General features: G+C 34.9%; 1 protein-coding gene and 1 pseudogene across 9 annotated transcripts in view; both read left to right on the top strand.

Annotated features, from left to right (window-relative positions):
- ADGRL2 (adhesion G protein-coupled receptor L2) overlaps positions 1-14557 on the top strand; it is a 180063-nt gene that overhangs the window by 83327 nt on the left and 82179 nt on the right. The window lies entirely within an intron of this gene.
- On the top strand, positions 10767-11147 carry LOC133088453 (large ribosomal subunit protein eL22-like; annotated as a pseudogene).

Here is a 14557-nt window from a genome sequence, read left to right as displayed (position 1 = left end):
TAACACCTTGATGTCCCAGGTATCATTTGCTTCTTTCTTTTATATAAATAGTTAATTCCATAAAAATAGATGGCTCACTCACCTTTCAACATGTAAGGGTTAACACAAACAATAGCAAAGTGGCCACCGTGGGATGTCCTGGTAAGAAGCCTGGATTGAGTTGGGGGAAATTTGGAGCAAACAGCAAGAAGGTCATTATGAGTTGGAAGAGGTGGGGAGTAGGAAAAACTCATGTAATCTATAGGAGACAGGCCTTGCTTTAGCAAAATATTTCTTTCCTTATTGAATCAGTGTGTTTGGGCACAGACCACCCCAGGAAAATGGATCTCAGATGCAATGAGGGAGTTGATGTAAGGAGTAGGGATATATCCAGTCTTTGGGAAAAACCACCATGTCCACATAGGCATCTGGTGTGCAGAGTCCGGTAGCTCGGAACCAGGAGGGTCTAGGAAACACTTTGATTCTCAGGGTGAGAGATGGTATATTTTCAGATCATTCCCCAAAAGGGGAATAGGATTTCATTATCCTACTTGGAAGAGTGCCGTTTTGTTCACTTGCTCACTTTAACCCAAGTTCTGCTTCTTGGTACCTCAGTTTGGATGGCCAGTTTTCATCACCTCCCCGATTGCTGAGCCCAGTTGGTTTTGACGAGCTGGTCACTGTTATCCCAAAAAAAGGGTTTCTGCTTCCTGGGTCTCTTTTTTCCCCTTTATATTCATGTATATCTTCTTTTGCATAATTCTCTAAGAATGCATTCCCAAATCACTAAATATTATTTATTAAATTATTATTTATAATATTTATTACTTATCATTTATAATATGGTTTATTAGGATTGTATCATTCTATTTTATCAATGTACTTTTGAGCCATTTTACTATTTTGATTCTTTAGTTTGTCTCAAACTTATCATTATGAATGTCTTTTTACCTAAATCTGTCAAATGTTGGATTCTTTTCAGAACATATATATATATATTTTAATTTATTTTATTTTATTATTATTATTTTTTTATTTTTGGCTGTGTTGGGTCTTCGTCGCTGCGCACAGGCTTTCTCTAGTTTCAGTGAGCGGGGGCTACTCTTCGTTGCGATGCACGGGCTTCTCATTGCGATGGCTTCTCTTGTTGCGGAGCACGGGTCTAGGCATGCAGGCTTCAGTAGTTGCAGCACGCAGGCTCAGTAGTTGTGGTTCGCGGGCTCTAGAGCACAGGCTCAGTAGTTGTGGCACATGGGCTTAGTTGCTCCGTGGCATGCGGGATCTTTACGGACCAGGGCTTGAACCCGTGTCCCCTGCATTGGCAGGCGGATTCTTAACCACTGCGCCACCAGGGAAGCCCCAGAACATATATTTACAAAAGAAATTTGGTAAGAGTCTTTTCAGAAATATTGTATCAGTTTGTAATCTTAGAAGTGTATGTGGCTGTGTGTTTTACAATACTCAAACAAATAGATATTTGGTAATTTGATAGGAGAAAATTTCATCATATTTTAATTTTTTGCCTCCTTTTGCTCTTACCAATTAAATTGAGCATTGTATATGTTTGTTACTTATGTTTATTTCATTTTCCTGTTTTTTTTTTTCTTCACCTACTTTGAAATTGATACTCATGATTTGTGAGTACATCTTATATAAAGTATTTAAACTTTGTGGTATTTGTTTAGACAGTTTATCTTGGGAGATGTAATTTTCTGAACCATGCCTGTTGTCATTATAAATCAGATTCACCTAAACTTACTCTCATTTTCTGATAAGAAGCACTTGTTTTTGAGACTCTTATCAAGCCTTTCTTCTTTTTTTATAGCAAGGGAGCTTTTTTATCTGGCAACATTCAGCTTCATAAGGGTGAAATTTAAAGTATTTGAGGTTGTAAAGGGAAATAAACATTTAAAGCAGCAGTGCCCAACCTTTTTGTCACCAGGGACCGGTTTCGTGGAAGACAGTTTTTCCACGGACGGGGGTGGGGGGGGGATGGTTCAGGAGGTAATGAGAGCGATGGGGAGTGGCAGTTTCTGAAGCTTTGCTCGCCCACTGCTCACCTCCTGCTGTGTGGCCCGATTCGATTCCTAACATGTACCGGTCCGCAGCCCAGGGGTTGGGGAGACCTGATTTAAAGTAGAGGGAAGGGACATTAGAGTAGTACACTGAGACATAGCAACACGGGCTGAAACAGGGTTCCTAAGAGCCTTTTTTCCTTACAATTCCTTATAATTCATTAGAATGTCTGAATCCAGAAGTTGGAACTGCTCTGTTGCCTCTGCGCTGTTGGTACCTATACAAGGCAAGCATGAAAGATGACACTGGGCTGTGTATGTAAGGGCAGGGTCTATACACTTGGACCTGCTACCGTGCTTTTTCTTGTTCTCTTGATGTTCAACTTGGCAGTTAAATACAAGAAAGGATAAAATTTTCACTGCAGGCAAGTCGTACTGTTTGTTCTTTAAGAAGGCAACATTTTTGCTGTGCAATGTCAGATTAAACTTATCCCTCCCACCTCTACCTCCCTCCCTGATGCTCTGGCGACACAGATTTGAGAACAGCTTGAGTGTGTTCTTTAAAACCTCACCTTTTCATCAAAAACTGAACAAACCTCAACATCACAATGCAAAAATAATAACACCGAAACCACCCATGAAATCAAGGTTATTATATTGTCATTTAAGGAATTATATGATAACCTTCATACCATTTGGGGAAGCAGTTTCTGTTTTCACTCAGAGTATCACAGTAGAATACTTCTAGAAGTCATCTCTTTTGTCAGGGAGAACTTTTATCATTGAGTGGGCTTTCTGTAGTTCGTGAAAGTGGTGGAGTTGCCTCCAACTTGAGAATTTCAAGTTTCTTCTCTCCTTTTTTTTTTTTTTTGGATTTGGGAATTATGAGTTTCTGTGGCTTATCTCAGAATAGTCTGGTGGAGAAGTTAGAATGTGCTAAGGACACAAATACAAGTGGATGAATGAATGAGCAATAAAAGTGTTTAGGTGTGGCTACCAAAGATGTTAGTAAGAGATAACTTTGAAATGCTATTTTCCATTTGGAGGTGGTTTTGATTATTTTGAGTCTGCATTTTGAATTGAAGTTCACAAAAATGGGTTCACGACTGCATTTGGTTTCATTTATTTTGCAGTTTTTAATTGGTCCAGGAGTATTGAAAAATGTAACAGCACAGTAGTACAGTGTTCACTGGAGTAAATCTTTTAATTTTTGTTTTATAGATCTTATTACCCACTTGGTTAGTTACTCCAATAGCTCTGTATATCTTTTAGAAATTTATCTTTACAACTTGTTCATGAGATAAAAAATAGCCTTTATTTATAAAGAAAGAGTTACATCTTAGTAGTTACAGTCTAGTTTGGGGTTTCAGAAATTCCATGTATGTAGTATAATTTATTTTTTTTATTTATGTTTTTTTAAAGTTTTTTTTGATGTGGACCATTTTTAAAGTCTTTATTGAATTTGTTACAATATTGCTTCTGTTTTATGTTTTGGTTTTTTGGCCACGAAGCATATGGGATCTTAGCTCTCCAACCAGGGATCAAACCCGTACCCCCTGTATTGGAAGGTGCAGTCTTAACCACTGGACCGCCAGGGAAGTCCCTGTGGTATAATTTAGAATAAAATTTTAAGCATCATTTTGGGGAAAAGGGAGGAAACTAAATAAGTCAACTTTGGTCTCATGAGTTATTTTTTTGAGATGGGAAGGGACCTCATCCTTTAAGGGTTAAGAAAGTACTTTCTCTTAATAATAGAATTTCTCTAGAATTTCTCTTTCTAGAACCCTACTGGAAGATGCCTTCTCACTTCTAGCAGAAAAGCATTTGTGTCATCTTCGATAGTATTAGTATGTTCAGTTAAATAAATTTTTGTTTAAAAAGCCCTAACTTCCTAAAGTCCTTTGAGGTTTTAGGGAAAGAGTGCCTTTTATGGCATGTAGGAAGAAAGACATGAAATTTCTCCCTTCTTTGGTGGGGAAAAGGTTAAATGCCTGACATGTTTTAAGTGATCGAAGTGTTAGTGGTTAGTGTGGGTAACAGTTTGTGAAAAGTCAAGATAAGAGTTGAGACTGGTTTCAGGCTGTGATAATCTTTCCTACCTGAAGTGAGAAATAAATACCTCATAGGAATGTATGTGGAGATATAATGCCTTTCCCTTCTAGGACACTTGTTTGAGTCAGCAGTTGAATGTGATTACCTTTGGATTCCTGTTTGGGAAAGAGAAATGAGTGGGTGGTTTCCTGCAGTTTCTGTGTAGTTAAATAAGTTTTAGAATTGGTATTAATTGGCCCCCTTATAGATGCCTTTAATGAGGAAGCTGTTGTAACACTGGTAAATTAACACCTTTAGAGTTCATTGTTACCAAATAAAAGTTAATTGACATGGAAGTCTTATATACATTGTTGTCCCTCTTGTGATTCAACTTAAATGTACCTTTTAAAAAATGAAATTATGGTTAATAGTTTTTGGGGGGTTTGGGTTTTTTTTTTTTCATATTGTTTATGTTTGGATACAAGATATTAACAAAAAGGCTTAGAATCTGAATTTTGACTTTCTGATCTGGGAGACCTGCCTGGGGAATATTTTAAATGAGGTCTCCACTCCTAGGTAGTTGTATTCATCAGACTAATACCGTGACAGGAGAGGAATAGAATCCTTTAGCCGGTATGGCTTGGGGTGAGCCACTGGATGAAGGAACGAGACTCATATTTTTGTGTTGTTGCTTTGTTTAACCGCTTTTAAGAACATATGTTCTGAGGTTGGGTGGGTGAGGGGAGGTAATGGAATTTCTGATAACAGGAAGGGTAATTAAAAAAAATAATAAAATTGCTAGAAGATTATAGTAAATAATCAATGTGGAAGTAGAAATAAATTGTTGTACCAGAAGAGACGATGAAATTATTTTCTTACTTATTCTGTGATTATTCTCTAGTTTTTTGTTGTTGTTGTTCTTGTCAGTGAATACTTTATACAGAATTGCTTATGAATTTTGATTTGATAGTGCAATGTAAATGACTTGAGAAATTGCATTTCCGATAGTAACTTCTTAATGTTAAACTGGTTTTAACTAGTTATTAAAAATAATAAATATTAATATTAATATTAAATATTAAATATTTATTAAATAAATAAAAAATAAATATTAAGTGTTTACTATTTCCTTGAGGGAAGAAAAAGGGGAGTGGTGAAGTTGCTAGTCTGGTTTTTGTGATGCTTTTACATGACCAATGACCACAACTCCTGGATGATTTTTAACTCTAGCAGGTGGTCAGTCTTTTAAGGGTGCATTTCATAGTTGAGTCCCATTGATTTGGAGACTCTGGTGAAGATGTCATCTTTGTTACATTTATATATATTTTTTAATCTCCTGACATAAAATGTTTTAAATACAGCATTTCCTGATAATGTACATAGCTTAAACTTCAAAACTAGAAACTTTAAAACTAACATATATAAAAAGATAAAATTGTGGTGTGTGTGTTTTCTCCCCCTCTATAAAAACATCTTCATTTTATGTTCTTGGGTATATTTGACAACTTTTTGTACAAGGAATTAAGGTATAAAATAATGCATAAAATAAAATTAAGCAAAAGATGATTGCTGACTATGTACCATGCACTGTGTTGGAAACTAAGGATACAAAAATAAATAAGCTTCACTTCTTTCTATTCAGCAGCTCAGCGTTCAGTAGGAGAGGAATATAAGTAAAGAACATGTTGCCTGCTCTGATAGTGGAGCTCATAATTGTTCATGCACTCATTCCATTCCTACACCTATTGTTTTAACATGTCTTTATTTTATGTCCACTATAAAGAGACCACTGTAAACTGACTCTTTATCAGGCTTGGCATTGTAATGGTGGATGATATCTTTCCTCAAGGAGAACTCACTCCCTATGGAAGCCACCCAGACACAGTGATCATTGTCATTTTTTTCACTTGTTATATCCCAAGTGTGTGGAAGAGTGCTAGGCACATAGTAGGCGCTCATAAATATTTATTGGAAGAAAGAAAATAGATGACCCAAACCTGAGCTCAGGTTCTTCATTCCCCATTGTTAGGGAAGCTTTGAACTGGATTTTGGAGAATAATTGTTTCCTAAGAGAAAAACGAGTAGAACATCCTGTGCAGAGGGCATAAGCACTGAGTAGTAAGGGTAATACTGAGGCTTAATACAAAATTCACTAATATTTAAAAGTAGATCAGAATGAAAGTATTGTATGTTTGTGAACTTTCAAGAAGTTATAACTAGCTATATGCTGAGACTATTAAAAGCGTCTGTCTGTGGCATATATTATTCTTAATAGACATGCTTACCAGGAATTTTTCTTTTAAAGTTCAGTATTAAACTGAGAGTAATTTATAACTTTTAAATTGCTATATTTTAATGGCACTTGTGAATTATTAATCAGTGCCAGATAATTTACAGGTTTTTAAGTGGGAGAGATCAATTTCTTTCTAATAAGGAATTTAATCTCCAAATGTTTTGAAGGACTTATAATGCATACTTTCTCCTTAAAATATTGAGAGGCTTTTCAGGAGTAGTCATATTTGAACCTAATAGCTGATGGCATTCTTGCAGTATATTTTTACGTTTTGAGTGTCCAGAATTTTGTTCCTTTTAACAAATCACAGAGGTAGAGTTTTTCCCTTGCTGTTTATGTAATTGGATTTAATTATGTATTAATTTTTTATCATGTATTTATTTCTTAGGAATTTTTGTGTATTCCAATGTAAATCTTAGTATTTTGTGTATAAATTGCTCTTACTTGAAACTGTAAACATTCTTCTAAAAATTTTTTTGTTTGAAGTGCTTCATAATTTAAAATATATCCAAAATAGAAAAAAATGTTTTGTAAACCAGAAAGACACAAGAAGCTAAGGCATGTCACACATACATGGTGAGTTGACTATTTTGTAGTTACATGACCTTAAATTGTTTGAACACTTTCTTTTGCAAGAACTTTATATTTTTGTAAGGATTTGATTTGTGTTTCATGCTAACCAAGTTTACTTAACACACAAATTGCTACATTTTCAAGGCCAGGGTGCTGGAAAATGACATTGCATTCCTTTATTTTCTTTGTTCTTGGCATGAACACAAGTTCAAAGGTGAAAGTAGTTTTTTTTACTGTGCACATGCCATGGTTTAGGCTCCTCACATAATACTGACAAGTTAAAGAATTATATGTTAATGAACACAAAAAATTAGATATTTTGGAGTTTGATTGATAAAGCTATTTCTTAAAATGGACTAATAGAGTAACTAAAACAATAGAGTGACATTCTGCAAACTTACATGGAATGAGTTTTTAACATACTGCCTTTTAGTATACAAAGGTAAGTTTTATTATACATCCTTGATTTTAAAAATTTTGTTATAATAACCTCATGAATATGCAGAGATAAATTGAAAAAGTTGAACTATTAGTGAAATAATTTATCTTTTAGGTTTACTTTGAACACTGACTTTTCACCTAAATTAAAATGAAATGGAAATAAGTTTTCTGGAAGCTTCTAAACTAGAGTTCAGCCTGGTGGAAATCATGCCCCCCTCCTCATTAAGTATTTTTCTTATTTCCCTTTTAGGAAGAAATCTTATTAGCATATATAAACAGGAGTAAATCAGAGATTTCATATTCCATCACTGGTAATAGACGATGGTCTGAGTTAATGTTTCTGTAGAGCTTGAAGTCACAGCCTCAGTCCCATAGAGGACCATGATAATCAAAAGGAGTGGTGCTTACTGGGAGCCTAGCTGGCATGAGCAGGGCATACATGACAGGGTTCAGTTCAAAGTAATTAAGGAAAACAGTACCAGAAAAGTTGAAGTTTTTATATTATAGCTTAATAAGAAGTCTTTTATTGGAATGTATGATTTTACAGAAATGTCCAAAGAGCAGACTGAGGGAGACAATGTTAGAAAAGCAAAATGTTCCTAATCAAGAGTTTGAAGTCCACCACAGGCATAAGCTTATAGCAGTATACTATTTATTGCCAGAGTAGCATATTTTCTTGCAAAAATGCTCATAAATGATGCGAAATCCAATGTTAGAATTCCAATTCTGGTCTTACAAATTCCCATCTCTTAGCAGTACATCTGTTTATTAGGAGTTATTCCCTGAATGTGAAAGATTTCAGTCCTAAGTCACTGCACCTGTTGACAGGAGGTGTTTATTCCAATCACTAGCCTAAAGCACAGAGTTATTGCTTGACATTTTATAGCTTGGGAGGGAAAAAGTGTCTTCAAAGTCATTTGTTCAGAGTGGAGAATATGGAGCAAAACAGTTCTTTTTACTCTAAGCACCACTATTTGGCAGTGTGTTCACATTTGCACAGCAGAAAGCTGCAATATTGATTTTTTGCTCACAGAGCCTCCCACAAGTTTTTTCTTCGATTGTCAGATGGATTGGATTACACTTTGCTTGTTGGGATGCTTTTTTTTTTCCTTTGTTGAAACAAATATATTGAAAGTACAGCTTAGAATAAATGTCATAGTAATAGTGTGATTAAAGAGCTTTAATTTGGGCATTTCTTTATGTTGATTATGTTGACTGAGCAATTTCATTGACTACTTGACCATCAGACAACTATTTCCTTCCTTGCCCTTGTTCCTCTAGGACTAGAGGCACCCAGTACACCCTAACTATGTTCTGTACAACAGGGGTCCCCAACCTGCTGCTAAGTGTCATTATCATTTGGAGAGGCATTAAAGTCACATGGAAAAACATGAGTTTGGGAGCTGAAGTATTAGGTTTCAAACCTTGATTTCATTCTTATTGGATGTGTGATTTTGGAAAACATAATTTTTCTGTGCCTCAATTTCTTCCTTTGTAAAATAGTGATAATAATAATACCTATCTCATATGGTTGTTATGAGGATTTGTAGTCAGTATATATTTGTAAAGTCCTCAGAGGGACTTCTAGTGATGATGGGGTGAAGAGGGTGACAAATCCTCTTCCCCCAAACAAGTATAAAACTGAACAAAATTGTCAACAACCACCATTTTACGGCTCTGGAAATTAACCGGAGCCAAATAAGAAATTGGGAAGGATTTCTTTCAAAAAAAAAAAAAAAGCTGATGGAACTTTTGGTACACATAGTTCAAGTTTAAAGCCTTCTATCCTGGGGCTGCTCCTCCCCCCACCCTGCACTCTGGCTATGTCATTGTGGTTAGTTTTGTCAGAGCAAGGCTGGCCTTGAAAATCTGTGACTGAGCTGCCAGGGAGAGTTGGCTTGATTTAGAGTAGAGTGTGGAAACCCTTGCCCAGCAGTGTTGTCAGTAAAAGTGGTAAACACTGGAAAACAGATGGGGAAAACCCCTAGCTCTTGCTAACCTGAGGTTGTGGTCCCAGGTGGGGAGACTGAGTGCCAGTCTGAAACATAACCAGGAAACCTTGGAAATGAAAGAGCCAAACCTTGGAAATGAAAGAGCCAAACGTTCTCTGCGTTCTTGACTGACTGAGAAGCTACACACAGAGCAGAGGAGATGCGAGGGGACGTGGCAGAAAGTAAATAACCAAGGCTGACTTGAAAACTGCTTGAACTTTGAACTCTCCCTAACATACAGATCAATCAGCAGAGGGTGGAGACCTTATTATGGGTTCATGGTTTTTGTGCAAAGTCTTTGCTCAGTCATTGGCTGATCACTAAGCTATGCAGAGACAGGTGTGATCCCAAGAAAGTCAAGCTAGAAAATAAAAATAAGAATTAAAATAACAACGACAATAATGAACAGAGACACACAGCAGCTGCAAAGTACAGGGGAAGACAGAGTCAGCAGATTAAATTCAGTCAGAATGCTAAAAAGAAAATATCACAACAGCAACAATTCTCAGGGGAAAGGAATCTAGAATAGCTAACAGTATATTATTTTAAATGTCTAGTTTTCAACAACAACAAAAAATTTGCAAGCTAATGCAGAGAAACAGGAAAGTTGACCCATACTTAGGAGAAAAAACATTCAATAGAAACTGCCTCTGTTGTGGGCCTGGATGTTAGATTTAGCAGATAAACATTTCAGAGTGGCCATTATGAATATGTTCAAAGATTAAAGTAAAACTATATTAGAGAATTAAGAGGAAATATGATGATGACTTAACAAATATGTAATAGAGAAAACCTATTTTAAAGGGCCTTGGAGAAATTCTTGGCATGTCTTAGTTATTGTATCAGTGTGTTGCAAATAAATAAATTTTCTTCCCCAAATACAGATATCCTACCTTCATCTGAACCCAGATATTCTGATTCAGTAGGGCTGGATTCGGGCTTGCAGATATGTCTTTTAAAAAATACTTACCAGATGACTCTGATGCAAAGTCATATTTGGGAGTCAGTCATATACTCTTAGCAGTGATTTTTAAAAAGTCCTGAAAAATGTGCAATTAAACAATTAAGGATGAATTCGTGTACAAAGGAAGAAAGTGCAATTAAGAAATGGTACTGATACCTGTGATGATTTCTTCCTGTGACTCAGTATAGTAAGTCATTAATGTGATATAAATAAAGGTGTAAATAAGTGTTTTTAGGAATAAGTTTTGTTCTGCCTTTTCATAAGATTTACTTAGTGAAAATGTTGAATTTTAAAAATTAATATTAATTGCAATAGTTTTATTTAAGACTTTCCAAACTTCTTTGAAGTTCCATTGCTGGTGGAAGAGTTTGAAGCCATAGCCCTTGAAGTTTTCAGGAAAATAGAGAGAAGTGGCCAAAGAAAGCATAACAATTTACATTTTTCTTAAAAATTTATGCTTTCTACCATCCGCTGCTGCCATGGCGCCCGTGATAAAGCTTGTGGCGAAGGGGGGCAAAAAAAAAGAAGCAGGTACTGAAGTTTACTCTTGACTGTACCCATCCTGTAGAAGATGGAATCATGGATGCCGCCAATCTTGAGCAGTTTTTTCAGGAGAGAAAGTGAATGGAAAAGCTGGGAATCTTGGTGGAGGTATTGTAACAGTCGAAAGAAGCAAAGCAAGATTACTGCAACTTCTGAGGTGCCTTTTTCCAAAAGGTATTTGAAATATATCACCAAAAAAATATTTGAAGAATAATCTACGTGACTGGTTACGTGTAGTTACTAACAACAAAGAGAGTTACGAATTGCGTTACTTCTAGATTAATCAAGATGAAGAAGAGGAGGAAGATGAGGATTAAAGCTCAATTATCTGGAAGATTTTGTATGAGTTCTTGAATAAAACTTAGGAACCAAAAATAAAAAAGTTTATGTAGGTTTTTCTTTTCATTTAATAATTGGCCCGTGTTTATTTTCTCCCTTCCAGTAAGTCTTTGGTTAAAATAGTTAATCCAGAAAGATGTCTACTTGTGATTTGTATGAATCCTGACTAATTCATCATGTACTTTTGAGAATTTTCTTGGCAGTACCATACAGTCTACATTATTGTGCCATAGTCCATCCATGCTAACATTCTCATGTTTATATTTTAAAGAAATAGAGGAACAAATGTCTTAATTGTTGACCACTTGAAAATGTTAGAATAGCATGTATACCTGATTAAAAGGAGCTTGCCTGTTTAGAATCATAGATTGGTGAAATTTGATAGGACTTTGAAATGACTTTAATTCTTCAGAAAAAGAAATTAAAACCCAGAAAAATAAAATGACTTAGCCAAGTTCACAAGGCTGACCCAGACACCTGTACTGTTCAGTACTCTTTCTGTATGTCCATATTTGCACAGTATAGATTTTGCTCTCTTAATAAGTTTATGGCACACATCGCTACATTTCCACAAATACAATTTTCATTATTATCTATATGTTGTGTGAACCTTTAAAATAATTGTTTCCTGTCAAATTCACTAACATTTTTTGGGGAATTTCAAATGGTATGAAGAATTATAAAGTAAATCTTGTTTGTATTATCAACATGGTGGCTTGAGAAGTCACAGAATCCTTTTCTGTTCATGGCCATTACTAAAAGCGTGGGCTCTGGAATCTGAGAACCCTGTATGCATTAGAATCTAACTCACAGTAATCCTTGAGACTCTGAATTACTTACTATTTAATGCCTTAGTTTCATACTCTGTAAATTGGTGTTATTACAGTTAACTACTCCATTGTTTTTTGTTGTGTTGATAGTTGTTGATGATGCTGGTGATCATAAAAAGGGTGATCTATAAAAAGCAGTTTGGACAGTATCTAAACATTGTAATTGCTATGTAAATGTTAGCTACTACAATATTTACTTTTTATTTTTTCTTCATATTTGTTTTAAATGGAGATACATATATAGATATATAGATATATATATCCATATCCAGTTGGAAACACAGATTTAAATAAAGGAAGGTTCATAAACATCTGTCTTTGTGAGAAACACTAATGAACCCCATTGGTACCTAGAAAATAATAAATTGACAGAATTTAAACATTTCTTTCTTTTTTTGAGGATATAACATAATGTTATTGATTATTAAGTAATTTATCTGTTTCTTAATGCTCACTCTTTGTTTTCACTGCCAAAGGAAATAGATATTACAGAGGAAAACGCATTTTAATTTATATTGTTTTAAACAGATACTAGTTGTTCAACTTAGCAATTTGGTTTGACAGCAGTTATTGGAATTATGTATCATGTACCAATCTAGGCATTGGAATTATAACTAACTATCATCAGAGTCTAGCAGGGAAGATATATATTAAAAATGAATATCCACAGCACCATGTGGTAATAACAAGCGATTTTTAAATTTTATACATAAGTATAAAGTTCAATGGAAACAGAGGTGAGAGAGCAAGAATTTAGGAAAGAGAACACATGATTTAAGGCAATAACATTATAGCGTTAAATAAAGCAACATTCACCATTAAGAACTCATTCAGTTCTATGCAATGAAAGTATAAGTGCCATGATCTGTTCTTCAGAAAATTCTATATTGGAAATCTACTACATTAGTAGAGTGTGCTGATCTTTCTATTTTTTTTCCTTCTCTTTTTCCATACTTTATCTTTTTGGATGACTAATATTAAGGCTTTAAAAATCCTTTCTCTGAATTATCAAAACAGCAAGACTTCTGCAACTTCTCAAATATCTTTCAAAAGCAGAGGAAAATTCACTTAGAACCATAACTATAATCCTGCAAACTATCAACAACAAAAATTATGGAGCTCAAGTTAAAAACCACAGTGCTTCAGAATCAATTCTATATTTTTGACAAATACTACAACTTGTGAATTTTGGCTCCAAGTCAGTCTTACAGTAACATTTTCTCATATTTGTAATATTCTCTAATATGATTTACAAGGAATTATAATTGCAAATCATCTCTGGCTTTAAAATATGCAGTGCTCCAAAATTTTATATGATGTCACTTGTTTGAAATTTCACACAGCTTTTTGCCACAGAAGTATGTCCGCTTCTGAAGCCCTAAAACATATTTTCATTTAAAACAAATATAATACTAATTTAAGCTGAATTATTTGTATAAGCAGTACAGTATCAGCAAATGGAAGAAAGCAATAACATATGTAAAAGTTTATTTATGAACTTGGGAAAAGGTTGAAAGGTTGGCCCCTTTACTGTTTGTCATGATATTGCCCAGCTCCATTTCTGTATTCCTTTTTCATTGATAGTGCGCTTCTCTTTTAGTAATCTTGTAAGACCATAAATCTTCTTAGTGAAAACCTACCAAGGCTGGCGTTTGCCTCAATCCCCTGAAGATTTCTGTGCTCTAAACTGTGTGCTTTTCTTCTCTCTCCATCCCAATTACATTTTTAGTTTTCTCAGTAGAACTGAGAACTCAGCCAAGTTTGAGAATTGCTGATTTTCTAAATCATACCAAGGTGCAACCCACTAACTAATCATTTTGCAGGATTATTTGCATCTTAGAAAGAAGATGCATGTTTATCCAGGAGACTGTTTATTTTATTGTATTAGTGAGAGACATTGTGCAATAGTTAAAGAGAACAGGTTTTAGCATTGGATTGACCTGGACAGAACCTAGCTCTTCAACTTAGAAGTTTATGTCTTGGAACAGTTTACTTCTGAATGTCATTTTTTTTTTCCAGTAAAAAGGGATATAAGGGATAACTCATGTGATGCAGAGTAATTAAAAGGATAGAGATAAGAAAAAATACTGAAATTAATGCTAGTCTTTTATAAAAGAAATGCTATAGATGGCAACAAGTTAGAGAACTGAAATAAAAAATTGGGTCAATGTAGAAGTTTTTGATATGGTAGGTAACCCATAGGTAGCACATCAGCACACAAAGATGTGCTTCTTCCACACATAGTTGTTCTTGGCTGTTCTTGGCTTTCTCTGCTTTTACCTTTGTTCTATGCTCTGTTACTACTTTAGAGGACCCCTGGTTGAAAACCGTGATTAAAACCTAAAATTCTAATTTCTTATTCTATTTGGAATCTTTTTTTATAGCACTCATGAACAGTGGTTATCTACATTCCACCTAATACACCATACATAAGTTCATATGGCACTTTCTATTAAGTGCTTTTCTGTACATTACCTCATTTTAGAGTCACACAGGTAGGAAAAATAATAACATCATAGATGTTTCATCTGCATTTTGTAAATGACAAAACTGAATCT

This window comes from Eubalaena glacialis, chromosome 3 (genome assembly GCF_028564815.1).
Source record: "Eubalaena glacialis isolate mEubGla1 chromosome 3, mEubGla1.1.hap2.+ XY, whole genome shotgun sequence".
Lineage (NCBI taxonomy): Eukaryota > Metazoa > Chordata > Mammalia > Artiodactyla > Balaenidae > Eubalaena > Eubalaena glacialis.
The sequence above is the reverse complement of the archived record's forward strand: the minus strand, read 5'-3'. Positions and strand labels throughout refer to the sequence as shown.